This window comes from Mobula hypostoma, chromosome 9 (genome assembly GCF_963921235.1).
Source record: "Mobula hypostoma chromosome 9, sMobHyp1.1, whole genome shotgun sequence".
Classification (NCBI taxonomy): Eukaryota; Metazoa; Chordata; class Chondrichthyes; order Myliobatiformes; family Myliobatidae; genus Mobula; species Mobula hypostoma.
This window is the reverse complement of record NC_086105.1, coordinates 264630-279858: the sequence shown is the minus strand read 5'-3', so window position 1 is coordinate 279858 and position 15229 is coordinate 264630. Positions and strand designations below refer to the sequence as shown.

Sequence of the window (15229 nt, the reverse complement as noted above, 5' to 3'; positions counted from 1 at the left end):
CGAACTGGCCTATAATTTATTTTCTTCTGCCTGCCTCCCTTCTTGAAGAGGGCAGTGACATTTTACAATTTTCCAGTCTTCTGGAGTCATTCCAGAATCTAGTGATTCTTGAAAGATCATTACTAATGACTCCACAATCTCCTTATCTATCTCTTTCAGAACCCTGTGGTATACACTATCTGGTCTAGGTGACTCATCTACCTTCAGACTTTGCAGTTTCCTCAAGAACCTTCTCTCTACTGATGGTAACTTCACACACTTCATGACTCCCAACACCTGGAACTTTCACCATGCTGTTAGTGTCTTCCACAGTGAAGACTGATGCAAAATATTTACTCAGTTCATCCACCATTTCCTTATCCCCCACTACTACCTCTCCAGCATCATTTTCCAGTGGTCCGATAGCCACTCTCTCCTCTCTTTTACACTTTATGTATTGAATAAACTTTTGGTATCCTCTTTAATATTATTGGCTAGCTTACTTTCGTATTCCATCTTTACCTTCTTAATGACAGGTTAAGTTGCCTTCTGTTGGTATTTAAAAGCTTCCCAATCCTCTAACTTCCCACTAATTTTTGCTCGGTTGTATGCCCACTATTTGGCTTTTATATTGGCTTTGACTTCTATTGTTACTATGGTTGTGTCATCTTTGGAATACTACTTCTTCTTTGGGACATATATCTTGCGCCTTCCGAACTGCTTCCAGAAATTTCAGCCATTGCTGCTCTGCCATCATCCCTGCCAGTGTTCTTTTCCATTCAATTCTGGGCAACTCCTCTCTCATGCCTCTAATTCCCTTTACTCCACTGTAACACTGACACATCTGACTTTACCTTCTCCATCTCAAATTTCAGGGTGAATTCAATCATATTATGATCACTTGCCCCTAAGAGTTATTTTTCCTTTTTAATCAATGCTAGTTCATTGCACAACACCCAATCCATAATAGCTGATTCCCGCCCCCCCCCCCCCGCCAGTGGGCTCAACCACAAGCTGCTCATAGGCATTCTAGAAATTCACCCCCCTGGTATCCCGCATCAACTTGATTTTCCCTATCTTCCTGCATATTGAAGTCCCCTGTGGCTAATCTAACACTGCCCTCTTGGCATGCATTTTTTATCTCCCATTGTAATTTGTAGACCATATCCTTACTAATGTTTGGGTGTCTGTACATAACTCCCATCAGGGTCTTTCTACCTTTGTAGCTCCTTAGCTCTCTCCACAATGATTCAATACCTTCTAATCACCTCTTTCTAATGATTTGATTTCATATTTTACCAACAGATCAATGCCACTCACAGCTATAATCTTCTTTCAGCCATGATTCAGTGATGTCTACAACATCATCCTTGCCAATCTATAACTGTGCTACAAGTTCATTGACCTTATTCCACATACTGTGCACATTTAAATATAACACCTTTATCCCACCTTTTACATTGCAACTCATCCTGTTGACTGCAATTTTGCCCTGTCATCAGCCTCTCCTTGCTAAGAGTCTCACTGCACATTGCCTCTGTTTGAAAACCAACTACCTCATCTTCAGCACTATCAACATGGTTCCAATCCCTCTGCCAAATTACTTCAAAACCTCCCAAACTCTAGCCAAACTCTTCACAACAATATTGGATCTCCCCCTTGGGTTCAGGTGTAACCCATCCCTTTTATACAGGTCATAACTTCCCCAGAAGTGATCCCAATTATCTTAAATTTGAACCCCTGTCACCTGCTAAATCATCCTAGTTTTACCCTCTCTGGCATGTGGCACAGGCAGCAATCCAGAGATTACTACCCTACAGGTCCTCTTTCTCAGCTTTCCACCTAGCTCCCTAAACTCTCTCTTCAGGACCTTGCCTACCTGTTTCTTGATGCCAATATGTACCAAGACTTCTGGCTTCTCACCCTCGCCCTTGAGAATGCCATGGACATGATCCAAGATATCCCTGATCCTGACACCAGGGAGGCAACATACCATCTGGGTTTCTCTATCACACCCACAGAACCTTGTCTCTCTTCCTCTGACTAGGGAATCTCCCATCAACACAGCAGCCCTCTTCACTTCTCTGCTCTTCTGCGCCACTATGCTCGCTATGGCTCCCCTCTGGCAGATTATCCCCTCCATAGTATCTAAAGTTATATACTTACTATTCCGGGGAACAGTCACAGCTGTACTATGCATTGGCTGTGCATTTCCCCTCCTTCTCCTGATAGGCACCCATCCCTGCAAGCTAAGGGTAGCTACCGCCCTGCAGTTCCTGTCTATCACCTCATTCTCCCATATGAATCAAAGGTCATCAAGCTGCAACTCTAGTTCCTTAATACGTTCTCTCAGGAGCTGCAGCTCAGTGCACCTGGTGCAGAAGTGTTTATCTGGGAGACCACATACAGTACAACACTGTCCCTGGAGCTATTCTCACTGTACTATGCACTAATAGATGAGGAATGAACAAACAAAAACAATGAGAGAATAACTGACAAGACAATCTACCTCCCTAAACCTGATTTCGCCCAAGCCTGATGAGCCAAAACCACTCTAAAGTCTGACACACTCCAAATGAATGGCTGATCAAAGAATGCCCACTCCACTTGCACTTAAATTATTCTCATTGGCACTTTCTAATGAATCTCTCTTGCTGATTGATCACTCCTCAACTCCTCAACTGCCGTGAAACTCTGACTGAGCACATTAATGACATTTACCCTGACTAGTAATGCCACCCCTCCTTCTTTAATCCCTCCCACTGTGTCAAATTAAAAAACAACAGAACCCCAGAAGACTGATCTGCCAGACCCACCCCCACCCCCTGCAACCATCTCACTAATGGCTACAATGTCATAATTGTTGATCCATACCCTGAGATCATCCCCCTTTCCTACGATACTTCTTGCATTGAAATATACTTGGGTCAGAATACTAGTCACTCCATGCTCAACCATTTGATTTCTGACTTTGTCTGAGGTCTTAGAAACATCTGCCTCCACAACCTCTCCACTAACTGTCCTGGCACTCTAGTTCCTATTACCCCTGCAATTCTAGTTGCATACCTACTGCCCATTCTCACCCCTATCACTCTGGTTGCCATCCTCCTGCCAAATTAGTTTAAACTCTAGCAATCCTGCCTGCAAGGATATTGGTACCTGTCAGATTCAGGTGTAACCCATGCTGTCCAACTGGCAGTGTTCATGGACACCTTCAATTTCTGTGCTGAGCCTCCTACCTGCTTCAAGATTGCATTAATTAGACCTGTACTGAAGAAAGCAGTGTGAGCTGCCTTTATGACTACTGTCTGGTAGTGCTTATATTCATTCTAATAAAATGCTTCAAGAGTTGGTCATGGGTAGAATCAATTCCTGCCTCAATAAGGACTTGACATATTCCAATTCATCTATCTCCACAATAGCTTTACAGCAGATGCAAACACTCTGGCTCAGGAAGAGGCAACGTATCAGGAAGGCAGCATCTGTCATCTGGATCCCCACCATCCAGGCCATGCCCACTTCGTGATGCCATAATTGGGGAGGTGATACAGAAGGCTGAAGGCCCACGCTTCATGGTTCAGCAACAGCTACTTGCTCAGTGGCATCAAGTCTTGAAACCTGTAAAACATTAACGTCACCTCAGACTATTTTTTTTCTCATTTTTAAACTTGTACCAGTGTGGTATGTTTATTTTGGTGCTTATTTTGTGCACGTGTATGATTTATGAGGCATAATTAATGTTAATTTAAAAATTGTTAACTTAGGTTTGTCTTTATCTTGTTAGGTACTGTACTGCTACTGCAAAAAGAAAACTAATTTCATGGCATTTGTGTCCTGTATGTGTATGCCTATGACAACAATAAACTTAAACATGGATGAGTACAGACATTCACACCCACCCCCATAGGTTTTCATTTTATTGTCTTTAAACATTGAATCACAGTGGATTTAATTTGGCTTTTTTTGACACTAATCAACAGAAAAAGACTACTTTGTGTCAAGGTGAAAGCAGATCTCTTCAAAGTAATTTAAATTAATTACGAATATAAAACACCAAATGATTGATTGCGCAAGTATTCATCCCCTTTAATCTGACACACAAAATTGTCACTGGTGCAGCCAACCGGTTTTCGAAGTCATATAATTAGTTAAATGGAGATCACTATGTGCAGTCAAGGTGTTTCAATTGATTGTAGTGTTAGGTCAGCCAGTTGATGGTTCTCCACAGCCTGGGGGAATGGTTTCTTGTAGTTGGTGATCTCTTGAAGCCCCTTCCACACTGACACTGGGTTGTTGTCTGAAAACCTGTTTTGCAGTTTTCCAATGTAGTGCTTCTTCACTGCCTTAATCTCCCTGGTCAGTGTGTTCCTGACTCGTTTGTACAGAATCCTGGATTGTGAGTGAACAGCCCTTTTCAGTCCAGCCACAAATTCTCAATTGGTTTGAGGTCTGAACTCTGACTTGGCCACTCCAGGACATTAATTTTGTTTTTAAGCCATTCTCCCAAGTCGCAATTTTCTTGCAGACTGAATCAGGTTTCCCTCCAGGATTTCCTGTATTTTGCTGCATTCATTTTACCACCTACCTTCATAAGCCTTCCAGGTCCCGCTGTAGTGAAGCATCCCCACAGCATGCTGCAGTCGCCACCATGCTTCACAATAGGGATGGTGTATTTTTGATTATGTGCTTACACCAAACATAGCATTTAGTCTAATGGCCAAAAAGCTCAGTTTTGGTTTCATCAGGCCATAGAACCTTCTTCCAGCTGACTTCAGAGTCTCCCACACATGCCTTCTGGTAAACTGTAGCCGAGATCTCATGAGTTTTTTTTACTCCAACAGAGGCTTTCTTTCTACCAGGCAACAGTTGTATGCGCAGCCTCTCCCATCTCAGCCACTGAAGCTTGTAACTACTCCAGAGTTGTCATATGTCTCTTGGTGTCTCCATCACTGGCCCCATTCTTACACAGTCACTCAGTTTTTGAGGATGACCTGCTCTAGGCAGGTTTACAGCTGTGCCATACTCTATCCATTTCTTGATGATTGATTTAACTATACTCTAAGGGATATTCAGTGACTTGAAAATCTCTTGACTTGTGCTTTTCAATAAGCTTTTTGCAGAGTTGCTTGAAGTGTTCTCTTGTCTTCATAGTGTAGTTTTTGCCTGGATACTGACTCACCAGCAGTTGGACCTTCCAGATACAGGTGTATTTTTACTACTGTCACGTACCCTGTGAAGGGTTGAAGAACCAGCAGAAATGGAAAACACTTTGGAGTTCAGTATTGCTATTAACTAATGGAATTTATTAGTAACTACGCAATACAGTAATATAAATGCATATATATAAAACAGGTTAGCAATGAATATATATATGTGTGGAAATATATGAAAACCAAGCTTCTTCAAGTCTACGGGTAAATAGATTGTCTTATGAAGATGAGTAAAGTTCTGTTCAGTTCGTGGTATTGAGTTGAATAGTGATGAAGAGAGAGAGGTATTTAATTCTTCAGGTTAATTAGTGCAAGATGTTTGTAATCCAAAGGCGAATGTTGTGAGAAGGCAATTATGTCGATATTCCACAGATTCCATAACAGCAATACAGAATAACAATAGTGGTAGGTTTTATCTCTGAAGTTGTTCCACTCCACACACGAAGTATCACTGACAGTGATCTTCAACGAATATCCTTTCAACACAAGTGGTACCACACCTGACTTCAGCTACGAGTCATCCCAAAGTGGTGGCCACAGGATACTCCAACAGAATCCACGTAGGGCTTATCACCAACAGTAGTCTATCACTAAGGGGACCCGCTTCAAGTGGTAAAACTACCAACCCAGGCAAGGATTATCACACACAGGTAGTTTCCACACAAGGTTACCCCAAACACACAACTGTGATAGCCACTTATCCAGTTCCACGACATACAAAATAACTCCAACAGTGATTTGCCACAGAGGTGCCTTTCTCCAGTGAACTACCACACCCAAACAAGGGTAACACACAAGTGGTATTCACAAGGTACTCCGCTCACCAGAGAACCCACTCCTGTGGATTAACTATGTGACAAATCACACCTTTGTATTCGAATGGAATCAAACTCACCCTTACAGGCTACTTAGAGAATCCAAGCAGTGACCTCTTTGTCACTAGGTTTCTTCTGTTTCAAACCTTCTCTCCTCTCTTCTCTTCCTTTAAAGTCACCGAATGTGACCACAACAAAAGGGGACCATTCTTCTGTGGTGGAATTATCAACCCAGGCATGGGTTGGACACACGAATAACTCCCCACCGGTCACATCTTCTCCACATCGCGAGAGCCACTGATTGACTCTCTTTGACCGATCCTCCAAAAACCCATCTTTCTGCGGGCACAACAAAGCTCATTCAGTGTCCAAAACCATGTGTCTGTCCGTTTATCATTTGACCTTCTATTCAGCCGAATACTAGCTGTCCGTCAAACAGCTCCTCCCTTCTCGTTCCCTGCAAATTCGTTCCAGTTGCAGAAAGCTTGTGTTTAATAATTGTAATAAATTTAGACCAAGTTGAAGAAATTTGTTTTCATTTTGACACAAAATAGTCTTTTCTGTTGATCAGGGTCAAAAAAGCCAAATTAAATCCACTATGATTCAACATTGTAAAACATGAAAACTTCCAAGGGGAGTGAATTCTTTTTATAGGCACTGTAGAACAGGACCTCGCACAGACAAATTAACTCTCCTCTGACTGCATATAACTCGACCCCTCCATTCTCTGCACATTCACATATGTAAAAGCCTCTTTAATAATACTTTTGTTCCTGCTTCCATCTCTACACCTGTAGCTCATTCAAGGCAGCCACCATTTTGTGAAAAAAAAACCTTGCCCCACGCACTCTCTTCTAAACTTTCCCTTTCTGACATAGGGCACTCGCGCCCTCACACCGACATTTCAAATCAATCCTTGCTAGACCTCTCATAACCAGCCTCTGTTGCCCCAGACAAAATAACTCGGGTTTGTTGAGCCTCTCCTTATCGGTCACACTTTCTCATCTATGGCAGCATCTTGGTAAGCCTTTTTTGTACCCTTTCCAACGCTTCACATCCTTCCTATAATTTTAGGCAGCTAGAATTTTAAACAAGAGTGGCCTAATCCAAGTTTTATATATCTGCAACATGACTTCCTGATTTTTGTGCTCAGTTGCATTCTTTACTACCCTATCCACTTCCAGTGAGCTATGGACCTGGACCCCAGGATCCCTCTGCACATCAATTTTCTTAAGGGTCCCTCCATGAATTATACATTTTCCCTTTACATTTGCAACACCCCATACTTGCTTACATTAAACTCCAGCTGCCATTTCTCTGTCCATCTCTGTAACTGTTCTATATCCTACTGAATCAATTGAGAGCCCTCTATACTAACCACATCTCACCAAGGTTTGTACTGCGGATAACCTACTTACTGGCACGCAAGCGCCATTAATAGAGGCAGCGCCTCTAATTTCTTCAAAGTTTGTGAAGATTCAGCATGTTATCTAAAACTTCAACAAACTTCTATAGATGCTCAATGTAGAGTATACTGACTGGTTGCATCTTGGCCTGGTATGGAAACACCAATACAGGTGTCCCCTGCTTTTCGAATGTTCACTTTATGAAACCTCACCGCTATGAAAGACCTACATTAGTACCCTGTTTTCGCTAACAGAAGGTGTTTTCACTGTTATGAAAAAAGCAGCGCGCGATAAAAGGCAGCGCGCGCCCCGAACAGTCGCTCTCCCCCGGATTCAGAACTGCATTCTCACCGGCATTGCTTAAACACGTGCCTGTGAGCAGCCATTTGCAAGGTGAGTTCTATGGTATCGGAAAAGCCTAAAAGAGCTCGTAAGGGTGTTATACTTAGCGTAAAACTAGACACAATTAAGTGTTTTGATCGTGATGAATGAAGTAAGGACTAAGTGAGTTTGGTTTGTGGAAGCTGACGAAGATGATGTTGAAGAGATTTTGGCACCCCATGACCAAGAACTGATAGATGAAGAGCTGATGCAATTGGAAGAGGAAAGGATAATAATCCAAACCGAATGAGTAATGATAAAGTACGACTTTAATTTTGAAAGGGTACGTCGGTTTAGGGGATATTTGCAAGATGGTTTGAGTGCTTACAAAGAACTGTATGATAGAAAAATGCGCGAGGCTCAGCAGTCAAGCAAGCCTTCCACATCAGCCACAACAGACGATGAACCTCGACCTTCGACACCGAGGCAGGCAGTCATAGGAAAAGATGAGCTGCCTGCTCTAATGGAAACAGATGAGAATGAGATGACACCCCAGTGTCCCACCACCCCAACCCCCAGGCCGCAGACAGATACTGATTCGCGGAGAATGCAGCGGTACCTGGGAGACACACAGCACATCTTTAAGAAAATAGCCAAAATAAACATGCTAATTAATTAGGTGCCACCCGACACGTAATTGTCAGCCCAGATCAGAGGCGATGCAATCGGCAATCAGCACTGATCTGGGCCGACAATTACGTGCCACCCTAAAAATTAGCATGTTTATTTCGGCTTTTTTCTTAAAGATGTGCTGTGTGCCTCCCGGCTACCGCTGCATGCTTCGCGGATCGGTATCTGTTCGCTGCCTGGAGGGTGGGGGCCACTGCCACCACCCAAACTCTGATGACTCAGTCTAACACTCCACCATCAGTGTGCTCCGCGCTTTCCCAATCCCGGTAAGTGATACTACACTGTACATACATTATTTCTACTTTATATCGGCTGTGTATTTTTACGTGTTACTTGGTATGATTTGGCAGCTTCATAGCTTAAAGGTTACTGGAGAGTACTTGCGCTGTGTTTTTGCCGACAGTGCTTGCGTGAGATTTTCGCTACGGAGAACCGTTCAGGCAATGATTGTGGAAAAGTATTTCTACTTTATATAAACTGTGTATTTATCATCTCATTCCTGCTTTTACTATATGTTACTGTTATTTTAGGTTTTATGTGTTATTTGGCATGATTTGATAGGTTATTTTTGGGTCTGCGAACGCTCACAAAATTTTCCCATATAAATAAATGGTAATTGCTTCTTCACTTTACGACATTAAGGCTTATGGACCGTTTCATAGGAACGCTCTACCTTCGGATGGCGGGGGAAACCTGTATCCTTGAATGTTCCTACATGGAGCATCCAAAACCAAGGTGCCCAACCATCCCGGCCGTGCTGTCTTCTTGCTGCTGCCATCAAGGAGGAGGTACAGGAGCCTCAGGACCCACACCTCAAAATTCAGGAACAGTTATTACCCTGCAACCATCAGGCTCTTGAACCAATGGGGATAATTTCATTCACCACAACAATGAACTGTACCCACAATCTATAGACTCTATATCTTATGTTCTCACTATCTATTACATATTTATTTATTATTACTTTTTTCTTTTTTGCTTTTTTCAGTTTGTCTTTTGCACATTGGTTGTTTGTCCATCTTGTAACAGTTTTTCAGTGATTCAATTGTGTTTCCTGTGAACGCCTACAAGAAAATGAATCACAGGGCATTGCTTCCTACAAAGTGAAACCCAACATCATGAATGATATTGATGCTCCACTCCCAGACAAGCTCAAATGCCTTTTCTGGTCACTTTGAAAGTGAAAATAAAACTGCAGCTATGACGATCCCTGCAGCACCTGGTGACCCAGTGATCTCTGTCTTGGAGGCCTACTTTAGACTGTCTTTCAAGAGGATAAACTCTCGCAAGGTGACAGGCCCTGATTGAGTACCTGGTAGGGCTCTGAAAACCTGTGCCAACCAACTGACAGGGGTGTTCAAAGACTCAGAATTACTCAGCTCCATCATGGCCTCTGTAGTATCCAGATCATCTTCATGAAGCGCTGCCTCAGAAAGGTGTCGTCCATCATTAAGGACCTCTACCACCCTGACATGCCTTTATATTGCTACCATCAGGAAGGAGGTACAGAGTCTGAAGGCACACACAACGATCAGGAACAGCTTTTTCTGAATGAACGTTGAACTCATGAACACTACCTCACTACTTAATTTAACTATTTTATATATGATATTTTTATTATCGTATTGCATTGAACTGCGGCCGCAAAGTTAACAAATTTCACGATATATACCGGCGATATTAAACCTTATTCTGTATATGGACTTTGATAATAAATTTACTTTAATCCGTCAATCTACATTAAAACCAGCCTACCAGAAGTGGAAAATGGTTAACAACACACCTTATCAAAAGGTGACGCTGACCTGCGGCGGAGGAGCCCTCTATTTTGGGATTCCGCCACCTCCCACTCGCTCTCTGAGGCGGACATTTAGCTGCCCTCTCTCCTTACCTGTGACACTCCCACTGCACTGACGGCTCTGCAAACCATGATGGGCCTCTCTGCCGGCTTCTTCCCCCGGCACCAGCCGAAGCCGGGTCCCGATCCGCCCCTGGCGATGGGCAACAGCTCGGAGCAGGAAACGATAACTAGTCGCGGAACCAGGAAGCTGGGGCCAGAGCTTCACCTCCCAGGCCGAGGCCGTAGTCGCGGTCGCTGCGGGAGCGCCGGTTGCTGAGCGACGCTCAGGCCCGGTTGCCGGGTGACGCTCCGATTGTTGGAGGACCACTCACTCAAGCCACCCAGCCGTCATCGGGCAGCTTCTCCACAGCGAAACACATTCAGAACCGCCTCATAGACTCTGCCAGGCGATAGGTCCAGTTCCCAGCACACAAAGCTCGCCCATTCCACAGACCCCGCCCCTTACTGCTACGCCCCTTCCACTGGCCCCACCCCCACAGGCCCCGCCCCTTCCACAAGCTCCACCCATAAAACCATTCGGCCCATCCAGTCTGCTCTGCTATTTCATCACAGCTGATTTCTTTTTCCTGCCTTCTCCCTTAGCCCTTCATGCCCTGAACAATCAAGAATCTGTCAGCCTCTGATATAAATTTACCTAAACATTTGGCATCCACGGCTGCCCATGGCAATGAGTTCCACAGATTCACCGCTCTCTGGCTAAAGAAATTACTCATCTAAAAGGACACCCCCTCTATTTTGAGGCTGTGTCTTCTGCTCTTAGACTCCACCCACAATAGAAAACATCCTCTCCACATCCACTCTAGCAAAGGCCTTCAGCCATTTGATAGTTTTCATTCTACAGAATTCTAGTGATACAGGCCCAGAGCCATCAAATGCTCTTCATATGACAAGCTGTTCAATCCTGGATTCATTTTCATGAACCTCCTTTGAACCCTTTCCAGTTTCAGCATATCCTTTCAAAGAAAGGGGGTCCAAAACTGCTCTCAATACTTCAAGTGAGGCCTCCCCAGTGTTCATAAAGTGTCACATCTTTGCTTTCATACTCCTTTTGAAATGAATGCTAACATAGCTTGTGCCATCATCACCACAGACTCAACCTGCAAATTAACCTTTAGGGAATCCTGCACAAGGATTGCCAAGTCCCTTTGCTCCTCAGATTTTTGAATTTTCTCTCCACTTAGAAAATAGTCTGCCCTTCCATTTCTTCTACCAAAGTGCATGACCATACACTTCCCAATACTGTATTCCATTTGCCCATTCTCCCAATCTTTCAAGTCATTCTTTAGCTTTTCTACTTCTTCAAAACTACCTGCCCCTCCACCTATCTTTGTATCATCCACAAACATTACAACAAAGCCATCAATTACATTATCCAAGTCATTGACATGTAACATAAAAAGAAGTGGTCTAACACAAGCCCCTGTGGAACACCGGTAGTCACTGGCAGCCAATCAGAAAAGGCTCTCTTTATTCCCACTCTTTGCCTCCTGCCCATCAGCTAGTACCTTATCCATTCTAATATCTTTCCTGTAATGCCGTGGGCTCTTAATTTGTTAAAGGCCTTTTAAAAAAATCAACGGAAGCCAACTAAAAATGTTATCAAAAAGGAAAAGATGGAAAATGAAAGTAAGCTAACCAATAATCTTAGAAGAGATGGACTGGCATTGGAGAGGGTTCAGAGGAGGTTCACAAGGATGATTCCAGGAATGAAAAGTTATCACACGAGGAACGTTTAATGGCACTGGGTCTGTTCTTGCTGGAATTTAGAAGGATGAGGGGGGATCTCATTGAAGCCTTTCGAATGTTGAAAGGCCTAGACAGAGAAGATGTGGAAAGGATGTTTCCCATGGTGGGGGAGTCTAGGACAAGAGGGCACAGCCTCAGAATAGAGGGGTGCCCATTCAAAACAGAGATGCAGAAAAATTTCTTTAGCTAGAGGGTGGTGATTTTGTGGAATTTGTTGCCATGTGCAGCTGTGGAGGACGGGTCGTTTGGTGTATTTAAGGTAGAGATTAATAGGTTCTTGATTGGACATGGCATCAAAGGTTACAGGGAGAAGGTCGGGAAATGAGGTTGAGGAGGAGAAAAAAAAGGATCAGCCATGATTGAATAGCAGGGCAGACTCGATGGGCCAGCTGGCCTAATTCTGCTCCTATGTTTTATGGTCTTATGGTCTTATAATATTAAAGAGGATAACCTTGTCAAAAGTACACAACATCCACTGATTCTCATTTGTCTATCGTGCTTGTTATTTCTTCAAAGAATTCCAACAGATTTATCAGGCAAGATTTTTTCCCTTGAGGAAACCATGCTGACTAAAGCCTTTTTTATCACGTGTCTCCAGGTACCCCAAAACCACATCTATAACAATCGATTCCAATATTTTCCCAATCACTGGGGTCAGACTGACTGGCCTATAATTTCCCTTGTTCTGTCTCTCTCCCTTCTTGAAGAGTGGAGTGACATTTGCAATTTTCCAGTCTTCCAGAACCATTCCAGGATCTAGTGATTCTTGAAAGATCATTGCTATTGCCTCCATGATCTCTTCAGCCACCTATTTCAGAACCCTGGGTTGTATACCATCTGGTCCAGGTGACTTGAGATCTTTCAGTTACTCAAGAGCTTTCTCCCTAGTAATGGCAACTTCACAAACTTCTGGCCCCTGAAAATCTGGAACCTCTGGCATACTGTTAGTGTCTTCCACAGTGAAGACTGATGCAAAATACTTATTCAGTTCATCCGCCATTTCCTTGTCCCCTAATACTACCTCTCCAGTCTTGTTTTCCAGTGGTCTGATATCCACTTTCTCCTCTCTTTTACACTTTATGTATCTCAATAAGCTTTTGGTATCCTCTTTAATATTATTGGCTCGCTTACTTTTATATTCCATCTTTTCCTTCTTAATAATATTTTTGCCTTCTGCTGTTTTTTGAAAGCTTCCCAATCCTCTAACTTCCCACTAATTTTTACTCTATTATACACCCTCTCTTTGGCTTGTATGTTGGCTTTGACTTCTCTTGTAAGCTACTGTTGTGTCATCCTGCCTTTAGAATACTTCTTCCTCTTTGGGATGTATATACACTGCACCTTCAGAATTGGTCCCAGATTTCCAAGTCATTGCTGGTCTGCCATCATCCCTGCCTATGTTCTTTCCCAATCAATTTTGGCCAACTCCTCTCTCATGTCTCTGGAATTCCCTTTACTCCATTGTAATGCTAATACATCTAACTCCATCTTCTCCTTCTCAAATTTCAGGATGAATTCAATCATATTATGATCATTTCTTCCCTAAGGATTCTTTTACCTCAAGCTCTCTAATCATTGCATAACACTCAACCCAGAAGCAGGTCCCCTAGTGGGCTTAACCACAAGCTGCTCAAAAAAAAGCCATCTCATAGGCTCTCTATAAATTCCCCTTTTTTGGGATCCAGCACGAAGTTGTTTTTTCCAATCTACCTGGTTACTTCAAGTGCCGGGTTTTAGATATTTCAGAAAGGACAGGGATGGAGGCAAAAGAGGTGGGGGCGTGGCACTGTTGATCAGAGATAGTGTCACAGCTGCAGAAAAGGTGGACACTGTGGAGGAATTGTCTATGGAGTCTCTGTGGGTGGAGGTTAGGAACAGGAAGGGGTCAATAACTTTACTGGATGTTTTATTATAGGCCGCCCAATAGTAACAGGGATATCGAGGAGCAGATAGGGAAACAGATCCTGGAAAGGTGTAATAATAAGAGTTGTCATGATGGGAGATTTTAATTTCCCAAATATCGATTGGTATCTCCCTAGAACAAGGGGTTTAGGTGGAGTGGAGTTTGTTAGGTGTGTTCGGGAAGGTTTCTTGACACAATATGTAGATAAGCCTCCAAGAGGAGAGGCTGTACTTGATTTGGTATTGGGAAATGAACCTGGTCAGGTGTCAGATCTCTCAGTGGGAGAGCATTTTGGAGAGAGTGATCATAATTCTATCTCCTTTACAATAGCATTGGAGAGAGATAGGAACAGACAAGTTAGAAAAGTGTTTAATTGGAGTAAGGGGAATTATGAGGCAAGCAGGCAGGAAATTGGAGGCTTAAATTGGAAACAGATGTTCTCAGGGAAAAGTACAGAAGAAATGTGGCAAATGTTCAGGGGATATTTGTGTAGAGCTCTGTATAGGTACGTCCCAGTGAGACAGGGAAGTTATGGTAGCGTACGGGGACCGTGGTGTACAAAGGCTGTAATAAATCTAGTCAAGAAAAGAAAAGCTTACAAAAGGTTCAGAGAGCTAGGTTATGTTAGAGATCCAGAAGATTATAAGGCTAATAGGAAGGAGCTTAAGAAGGAAATTAGGAACGCCAGAAGGGGCCATGAGAAGGCCTTGGCAGGCAGGATTAAGGAAAACCCCAAGGTATTCTACAAGTATGTGAAGTGCAAGAGGATAAGATGTGAAAGGATATGACCTATCAAGTGTGACAGTGGGAAAGTATGTATGGAACCAGAGGAAATAGCAGAGGTACTTAATGAATACTTTACTTCAGTATTCACTATGGAAAAGGATCTTGGTGATTGTAGTGATGACTTGCAGCAGACTGAAAAGCTTGAGCTTGTAGATATTAAGAAAGAGGATGTGCTGGAGCTTTTGGAAAGCATCAAGATGGATAAGCCACTGGGACTGGATGAGATGTAACCCAGGCTTCTGTGGGAGGCAAGGGAGAAGATTGCTCAGCCTCTGTCGATGATCTTTGCATCATCAATGGGGACGGGAGAGGTTCCGGAGGATTGGAGGTTTGCGGATGTTGTTCCTTTATTCAAGAAAGGGAGTAGAGATAGCCCAGGAAATTATAGACCTGTGAATCTTACATCAGTGGTTGGTAAGTTGATGGAGAAGATCCTGAGAGGTAGGATTTATGAACATTTGGAGAGGTATAATATGATTAGGAATAGTCAGCATAGTTTTGTCAAGGGCAGG

The 15229-nt window shown here is 43.2% G+C and overlaps 1 protein-coding gene across 3 annotated transcripts in view; it reads right to left on the bottom strand.

Moving 5' to 3' along the window:
- The window catches only part of LOC134351433 (protein mono-ADP-ribosyltransferase PARP11), a 150102-nt gene extending 139519 nt beyond the window's left edge, over positions 1-10583 (bottom strand). For 2 of the 3 annotated variants that reach the window (XM_063057547.1, XM_063057549.1), the window contains exon 1: positions 10313-10450. The gene's annotated coding sequence lies outside the window, so the exon portion shown is untranslated. Of the gene's footprint in view, positions 1-10312 lie in introns of all 3 variants that reach the window. The other variant, XM_063057550.1, reaches the window with a different exon arrangement.
- Between the last annotated feature and the right edge of the window lie 4646 nt (positions 10584-15229).